This window comes from Schistocerca americana, chromosome X (genome assembly GCF_021461395.2).
Source record: "Schistocerca americana isolate TAMUIC-IGC-003095 chromosome X, iqSchAmer2.1, whole genome shotgun sequence".
NCBI classification, from domain to species: domain Eukaryota; kingdom Metazoa; phylum Arthropoda; class Insecta; order Orthoptera; family Acrididae; genus Schistocerca; species Schistocerca americana.
Genome location: NC_060130.1, coordinates 958,036,255 through 958,045,468, shown reverse-complemented (window position 1 = coordinate 958,045,468; position 9,214 = coordinate 958,036,255). Strand labels below are relative to the sequence as shown.

Below are 9,214 nucleotides of genomic sequence, written 5' to 3'. Positions count from 1 at the left end.
TTATTACGGCCAAAGGTGGTTGTTCTGGGTACTGATGTCTCAGGATTATGCACCCAAATTGTTTGAAAATGTAATCACATGTCAGTTTTAGTATAATATATTGTCCAATGAATACCCGTTTATCATCTGCATTTCTTCTTGGTGTAGCAATTTTAATGACCAGTAGTGTATGTCTCAGACTCACATTTTTTGGTGACAGACATGTCCATGAAAGAAGTGGCGAAAAATTACATTGACAGCTGTTATAATACAAAATCAGTACCTTCCTTGAGTGGAGGCTCCAAATTTATAGCCGACCTCCCTGCTGTGTCAGCCGAGAATTTTCCAGTATTTCCAAGTAGTTATGAGCCTTTCTGCAGACTCAGCTAGTAATAGGAGAAGGAATTCCCTGGAATTTCAGATCTCTGTGAAACACTTATTCAACAAGTTTCCACCAGTTTCCAACAGGCGAAAACAATAAGTCCTGTATTGTCAGCATATGCTGTCTTGTCAAAATATGCATCATAATTCTTTTACATATTTCCAACGAACGTGGACTCGAAGGCTTGTGTGCCCTCAAGATAAGCCTAAACAACTAAACTGTAATGCAGTTTCACATGCACTTGCTATATTACAGCTGTTAACATAGTTCACTTCAACATTTCAAGCAACAGAAAACAGATACACAGATTCAATGAACTCAAATGTAGATGTCGCTTCCCCATCTTTACGATGAATGGCAATAATTATAACTTTACAGTGCAATCAACTCGCTGGCTAAGCCCGCCAGTTTTGTGGGCGATTCTCACAAGTTCTGATAAATTGTGATCAGTCACACCACAGAGATGCAGAGAGATGTTTGAATTCCTTGAATATGCATATTTGTTTCCTGCTGTTTTCAAATGCGGAGATACAGCACACATATTCGAGATTTAATTGCTTTCATTATGCTTATCGCGAAGCTTGCATGTCTCTGAGAGCATGTTCCCTGAAAATGTCAAAAATCAAAATTTGATACTTGCATCAACAAAATAAGACTTGACGAAATAGTTCACGGTTGAATGGCCGGATGTCAGTGATGAATGCGCACAATGTTTCAGCAAGTGAGCACGTTGATTGCCATCAACATCCCCGCCACCGAGCTGCCGTTCTCACTGTGGTTCGTGCCCAGCTTCTCCCTCTCTCCCTCCCATCAACACGTTGCTCCATCCTCAGTTTGCACCCTATTATATATGCGATGACATTTCTACTGTTGTTCTGCCTGCCCCTAAAGTCAGTTCGTTGTGAGGTGTCTCTTTTCTCTTCAGAATCAAACTAACAAAGAAACGTCACCAACTTTACCTCATTTGTTAAGTGGCGAAAAGGACACATGCAAGATATCAGCCCCAGCACCCGATCTCGGGCGGAAATTTGGGCCATAATTATAATAGTACGAAGTTATGACCCTCTGAATTTACAGCTTTTGAAAATTTCACGCGCATCAGTTATTTGCACTCTCTCTGCCCCATAGCAGCCGCCTAATGGCCGAGCACAAAGCGCTGTACCGCGGAGTAACAACCAGAGCCCTGCTATTCGCATCATGTTGAAGGCGAGGGAAGAGGAGGGGGAAGATGCACAAACATGTCCAACGTGTTCTGAAATCTTGTTCGAGAACACGTTATTCTACGCGAACTATGTTGTTATTGTTGTTGTGATCTTCAGTCCAAAGACTGGTTTGATGCAGATCTACATGCTACTCTAACCTGTGCAAGCTTCTTCATCTCCCAGTACCTACTGTAACCTACATCCTTCTGAACCTGTTTAGTGTATTCATCTCTTGGTCTCCCTCTACGATTTTTGCCCTCCACGCTGCCCTCCAATACTAAACTGGTGATCCCTTAATACCTCAGAATATGTCCTACGAAGCGATCCCTTCTTCTAGTCAAGTTGTGCCAAAAATTTCTCTTCTCTCCAATTCAATTCAATACCTCCTCATTAGTTATGTTATCTACCCATCTAAACTTAAGCATTCTTCTGTAACACGACATTTCGAAATCTTCTATTCTCTTCCTGTCTGTACTATTTATCGTCCACGTTTCACTTCCATACATGGCCACACTCCATGCACATACTTTCAGAAACGACTTCCTGACACTTAAATCTATACTCGATGTTAACAAATTTCTCTTCTTCAGAAACGTTTTTCTTGCCATTGCCAGTCTACATTTTATATCCTCTCTACTTCGACCATCATCAGTTAGTTTGCTCCCCAAATAGCAAAACTCATTTACTACTTTAAGCGTCTCATTTCCTAATCTAATTCCCTCAGCATCGCCCGATTTAATTCGACTGCATTCCATTATCATCGTTTTGCTTTTGTTGATGTTCATCTTATATCCTCCTTTCAAGACGCTGTCCATTCCGTTCAACTGCTCTTCCACGTCCTTTGCTGTCTCTGACAGAATTAAAATGTCATCGGCGAACCTCAAAGTATTTATTTCTTCTCCCCGGATTTTAATTTCTACTCCGAATTTTTCTTTTGTTTCGTTTACAGCTTGATCAATATACAGTTTGAATAATATCGGGGATACGCTACAACCCTTCCCAACCACTGCTTCCCTTTCATGCCCCTCGAGTCTTATAACAGCAATCTGGTTTCTGTACAAATTGTAAATAGCCTTTCGCTCCCTGTACTTTGCCCCTGCCACCTTCAGAATTTGAAAGAGAGTTTTCCAGTCAACATTGTCAAAAGCTTTCTTTAAGTCTACAAACGCTTGTAACTTAGGTTTGTCTTTCCTTAATCTATTTTCTAAGATAAGTCGTAGGGTCAATATTGCCACACGTGTTCCAACATTTCTGCGGAATCCAAACTGATCTTCCGCGAAGTCAGCTTCTATACGTTTTTCCATTCGTCTGTATAGAATTCGTGTTAGTATTTTGCAGCCGTGGCTTATTAAACTGATAGTTCGGTAATTTTCACATCTCTACACGAAATATAGGTAACTAAAGCGTTTGTGAATAGCATCATAAAAATGTTCGGAGTAAAGAGATCTCTGACACCAACTACAGATTAGAAATCACGCACTGTAACACAACGAGAATAGCATGTTAACACTGTCAAAAGAGTATTTCACAAACCTCTTATTCACTGCACTCTACAGTAATTAGCGTTCGGGCATTAAGTGGCTGCAGTGGGGCGGAGCGAGTGACAACCGGTGAGCACGATTTTTAAAACATGTGTATTCAGCAAGTCATAACTACGTACTAACAGAATTATGTCAAAATTTTCGCTTCGGGATTGAATTCTCTGCTGAAAACATGAGGTCACGTTGGTGACGTTTTCCTAGTAATTGCGGGTTCGCAAGTCTTACTAGGGATGTATCCACTATCACGATTGATCAGCGGTTCCCTTATTCGAATCTCAGCACATTTCTTAAAGACACAGTTTCACAGGTTAGACGTCTGTGTGACAATCTTAGTGTTGCCGTTATCCAGTCTGTGTAATTCCGATACGAAATGCACCGTCAGTTCTACACAGGGTGTCCCATGAGGAATAGTCAACATTCCGGGACATGATAGAAATCATCATTAAGAGCAAAATACTTCATGTGGATATACGCCCTACTTCAAATGGTTTCCGAGATAGAACACGTATAATGTACATCATTATTTATTTTCTGTATTATTCAATACTTTTCCGGTTTGCAGATGTACACGTGTACAACAGTTAGAAAACATTACAACATGCGTTTTACAAAGAATCACTTCGCATTACTTCACTCACAGCACACCATGGTCAACTGCACATTCAACGGGTCATTTTAGTGGCAGGAAGACATCCCGAACAAAGTGGTTGAAAGCACGGAGGTAGTTGGGTTAGGATAAAACGCTAAAGAAGTTGGTTGGCTAAAGTACATACGTGTGTGCCATTAGCTCATAAACAAATATACTGTCATGCTCAAAAGCATTTCGCGTTTCGCTTGATTTGCATGCAACCCACGTAACGTAACTGGCTTGCAAGTCCTCTGATATCGTTTGGTACAGTCATTTGACCATACAAAATGATTAGCATAAGTGAACACAGAAAACACTGTTCTGCTTGGCGATGACTCCAGATATAAATTAATACCACGATACTACAAATATCAGGAAACACCTGAGGCAGTCCTTAACGCTTGTAAACTCAAATGTGTTACAAGAAGTGACATTTGTAAAGTGTTACCACTCTCATTAGTAGCTGACACAAATGATGACCATAACTCTAACATGTCAATCATTCTTGAATTCTTGATCTCTAAAATATTTTTCAACCATTTATTAACTGTTGTTCATCTTAACTAGTGCTTTTGAACAAACTGATTAATGATCCTACCACTTAGAAAAATCATGATTAACGAATCCTGACCGTCAACAATGTATCACTAGTTGATCTACGTGCAGTTCGAAAACCAACTACTTGTTACCTAACACCAAGAGACATTAGAAATTTAAGTTATTCATATGTTGTGAGATTCGACCACAACACTAATCGACATTGCTAACTAACCATAAAAAGAGGTGATATAATACATTTATAGCCAGTATTAGTTAGCAAAGCTGAACTGTAAATTACACGACGAAAATGTCTGTACTGAATTGGGACAGTCATCCAGAAACTGTTGTCCCTGTAAACAAACCACGGAAGCTGTTAAATATGATTTCATTCCAAACAAACAAACTTGAAATGACGTAATGTATGTGTTGGATGGCGATTCGGACCCAGCACCTAATCCAATTGTTATGTAAGCGCACTCAAATTCCAGATATCTAATTTTATCAGCAGTAGGGAGATGTTTGGAACTGCAGTGACAAGAAAATTAGTAATTACTGCCTTCCAGGGTTTCGAACCTGGTACTCATTGCCGTTGTTTTCTAGGCAAGAAAGTACATTAAATATAGGTTTCTTTCAGGAGAAGCTAGACGTTCGTATGTTTGAACTTAAAGTGACGTGACGAAGAGCACAGTGATGACTGGGAATCGAATCCCACACTTATCATTGTCGACTACACACGAAGACACGTTAATTATTGAATTCTTTTTCACAAGTAGGTAGGAGAGGCATGTGTGAACTTGAAATGATGTGATGGAAAGAGATGTGTCTCTCTGTGAGTCGAAACCGTCACATAGCGCTATTGACAATGAATGAAAAGATGTTAAAAATGAAAATATATTTCCATCAATAAATAGGTGTGCTCATGCTAAAGCCTGAAATGAATTATGAAAAGTTTTGTGCCGAACCAGAATTCGAATCCTGACACGCGCCTTATGTGGAGAAATTGAGAAGTTTGGGACCTGGAGCAAACAACAAATTATGGCACGGTGTTGCCACGAAGGTACCAAATCCCGTGAACCCAGAACCAATATATCCAACATCTCAAGCTGAGATAAAAGATAGAATAAGAGCCTTGTGACCTTACATGGCATGTGGTTCTTTAACTAAAATAAAAATACTACTGTAAGAAAGGTTACCGATGACAAGGTTTCTACATGCTACCACTTACTCCTCTGTCATGGCCGAATCTAATCTGTAATCAGTATCGAAACGATGTCACGTTTAATGTGAATTTAGAGCCATAGTGGAATCGTATGTTCATCTTCCGTAATCAGAGGTAAATAGGATCTAGTAGTGCCTATTAAAAACTTTCGTCTTACGTGAGCTTGATCCATAACGACAGGACGATGGAGTATGAGATCCTCAGAAAATAATAATTATATTATATCAGCAAAAGGCAATTGCAGTTAATCCTATGCGCCGAAAACTAACAAAACAATCACTACCAATATGTGGACTGGCATGAACAAACAAGTTAAAGTGAAAAGCATTTTGGAGACGAACCGAGCAGGTGGTTAATAATAACGTAAAACTCCCATTTAGCGAGAGAATGGCGAGCTTTAGCTCAGAAAAGGATAAGACCAGAACAATACATTATTCCTTTTAACGTAAATAAGACTGGGACCGAGGGTAAGTGGCTGCACGTCATTAACAGGGCTAGGCTGAGACCCAGCAAGGAAAATAAAAATGTATTCACCTTTAGCGAGATGATTGGCTGAAGCCATACTTGGCGACGCAGACGCGACATAGTGGGAAGAGCCCCATTATATAAAAACATTTTGAGACATAAAATTGCTATCTCTCTCTCTCGTCTTGCGGCGGACCGCACAAGTGTGTGGAAATAAGCGAGGGCGTTGAGGGCTTTGCTTTCTGCGAAGTGAGGACGATACGCTTCACGCATCGTGGCGACAGATAGCAAAGCGAAAGTTGAAACTTCCTGGCAGATTAAAACTGTGTGCCGGACCGAGACTCGAACTCGGGACCTTTGCCTTTCGCGGGCAACTGCTCTACCAACTGAGCTACCCAAGCAGGACTCAGGCCCCGTCCTCATAGCTTTAATTACGCCAGTACCTCGTCTCCTACCTTCCCGAGTTCGAGTCTCGGTCCGGCACACAGTTTTAATCTGCCAGGAAGTTTCATATCAGTGCACACTACACTTTAGAGTGAAAATTTCATTCTTAAAGCGGAATTTAATTATTCCTGCAGGAATATTTGCGGGCAAAGAAATTGTGCATGTGGCTCCAACCCATAGCGAGTGTGCAATAGCCATTATTTCGACTAGGGAAAGATTAACGTTCTACAGAATGCAGGAAAGTTGCGACTGAGTGAATTCAATTAAGGTCAGAGTAGGGAATTAGCGTTTCAGATCCAGCACAGAGACAACGCCGTTGCAGATGCTGTTTGGTAAAGTACCATCACGCGTTAGGCCATTGTAAATGTTGAGTCTAGATTTTGCTCATTCCAACTTGCATACGTTTTCACCATTGAATATCAAAAGCTAGGATACTAACCTACCCTCACATTGAGAACATGAAAGTTTTTTTCAATGGTTCGAAAAGTAAATTTATTCTCTACCAACTCAGTGCATTGACCAGCTATGACTACATAGATTTGAAAGAGCTGATGAGGATTTTTAATAATCATCCTTTCCTGTGATAAAAAATTATCGGGTGTAGAGATAACCATTTTAATTATCGTCTTTTCAATATGTCCAAGACAAATATTTTGTTATTGAGTGTTAAAAGTAATTGTACATGATTGTTGTTTATCACTTGACCCCTGAAAGCAACAGTTGATAAATTATATGTAGAATAAAAAAGGGAATAGCTGTTGTTTTTTTTAGAATAGACCCCAAACTTTCACTTTTGTTAATTCATGCATTCTAGGTACGTGACAATAGCATTTCTAATTATGTTTTTTTTTATGATCCGTACCTGATATTAGCTGCCTTACAGGACCAGGGTCATATTTATTTAGAATGTCTGTTTGACACTCTGGGCTTGAGAAGACAGTTCAGATGTTTTGTCCATTTGCCCGCTAAGTGGTAAGCTAAGTTTGTACACGTTAGTACACTCACTGTCCAGATACAGAAGTCGGACGTACGACAGTCTGAAGTGCGAATTGAAGCCTGACACTATGGATAGTAACCTAGCATCATGTCACCAGACCATTTAACTCCGCATCTCCTTGGGACGTGATTTTGTCGTAGTACTGGTGGACCATACCAGGTGAGAATTGTGACTTACTGACTCCCTGGAGTGGATTACATTCTGTTCAGTACAGTCGTTTCTCGATCGAATCGCCATTAACCAGTTGCCTCAGCTACTTTGTGTGCACACTCAACTTGATTTTTTAATTACTGAAATAAAATCACATAATGGCCATCTACACAAACTGCCAACACTATAGGATGTAGAAGTTTCCACATGAGGTGTTGCTTCCCCTTAAGGGGACCACACCCTGGTTCAGGTCGAAAAAAATTGATTTTCGGTTTTCAACATATTTCGGTAGATTGAGGTTTTATTTAAGTACTCTGAAAACGATTTTGCTGAAAAAAGTTTTTTCGAGCATTTAAAGAGCATTTTCCTACCACGTGTGTTTATGTGCCACGACCACTTTTCTGTCACCCACTTTTCTGCATATATTTTAGATCTATATATCCCCTACATTGCACGTTAGGGATTTTTTTTTTTACTCTCGAGTGTGTTGGCTATCCTTGGAATGCAACAGTTGGTATTCTTTTGTTTCTGCTGTTTTTAAACACCACGCTTTCAAACACATGGTTAGTTTTGTTCAAGTGTGATTGCGATTAGTTATTATACTTACATTTGTAGTGCTTGTTTACGTGTGTTTTGTTGTGTTTATTGAAGATGACGAAACGTAAAGGCATTTTCAAGAAACGACAATTTAGAGGAAACAAGTTTAGAAAGCTTTCTGTACAAGAGGTTATGTCGCCTTGGAACGATGTTTCTAATTGTAATTCTTCAACGATTGCATCATCAAAGAAGCTCCCACCATTTCAAGAGAATTACAACGAATTTACTGTAAGTGACAAGGGGTGCAGTAACATTATTATAAATTTGGGACTATTATCAGATGTAATTTCTAAGTTTGTACAATGTAGACAGTGTGGTGAGTCACAGAGAGTGAAAATTTGTGAGAGTGCTAGTGGGAGAAAAGGCCTAGCAATTCCTTTGGATTTAATTTGCACTAAATGCTCAGCTGTGATTTCATTTATGAGTTCTTCAAAAGTGGCCCTTATGAAATCAATACTAGATTAGTTTATGCCTTACGATCCATTGGCAAGGGCATGGTTGCAGGGAGAACATTTTGTTCAGTGACGAGCTTACATCAACTACCAGATAAATTAGAAAAACCGACTGCAATATTACAGAAAGCTGTATGTGAGGTCAGTGAGGAAAGTATGAAACTGGCTGCTAGGGAAGCAGTGTAAGAAAATGATGGATGTTCGGATATTGCAGTTGCAATTGATGGAAGTTGGCAGAAAAGAGGACATACTTCTCTGAATGAAGTAGTGACTGCCATGAGTGTAGACACTGGTAAAGTGTTAGATGTGGAGATAATGTCTAAATATTGCAAATGTTGTAAATTCAATGAACATAAATAACACAACTGTGTGGCTAATTTTAGGGGAACAAGTGGTGGTATGGAAGTTCATGGAGTACAACAAATATTTCATCGCTCCGTAGAAACGAGACGTATGGTACACCAAATATTCGGGCGATGGTGACAGTAAGGCATACAACAATGTGATGAACTCTAAGCCATATGGAGATGCCATTATTAGCAAAATAGAATGTGTAGACCATGTTCAAAAACGTTTTGGAACAAGGCTGAGAAAACTGTTGATATGAGAGGACAAAAA

At 39.7% G+C, this 9,214-nt stretch overlaps 1 non-coding gene across 1 annotated transcript; it reads right to left on the bottom strand.

The window, feature by feature from the left end:
* Positions 1–6,283: 6,283 nt before the first annotated feature.
* Trnas-cga lies at positions 6,284–6,358 on the bottom strand. The gene has a single exon. It is a non-coding gene; the product is annotated as a tRNA-Ser (tRNA).
* Between the last annotated feature and the right edge of the window lie 2,856 nt (positions 6,359–9,214).